Below are 262 nucleotides of genomic sequence, written 5' to 3'. Positions count from 1 at the left end.
GCTGCATGGAAGTTGGTGTCTGATTTACCTGGTGCCAAGATGCTGATTTATGATTGTGATTCAGTTGACTGCAGCTTTTAATCATTAATTTTTTTCTTTTCTCTAAATGAACATATTAATTAGGCAACATCTAACATCCATGATAATTATGAGAAAATAGATTTTTTTTAAAGCTCAAGATGGTTCAACTAGTGATAAAAATATCAAAAAGAGGTTGCCTGTAGGAGAAAGGATTTGACTAGAAAGAGGCACCATGGGACTT

The sequence above is a fragment of the Pteropus vampyrus genome, unplaced genomic scaffold, assembly GCF_000151845.1.
Source record: "Pteropus vampyrus isolate Shadow unplaced genomic scaffold, Pvam_2.0 Scaffold703, whole genome shotgun sequence".
Classification (NCBI taxonomy): Eukaryota; Metazoa; Chordata; class Mammalia; order Chiroptera; family Pteropodidae; genus Pteropus; species Pteropus vampyrus.
The sequence above is the reverse complement of the archived record's forward strand: the minus strand, read 5'-3'. Positions refer to the sequence as shown.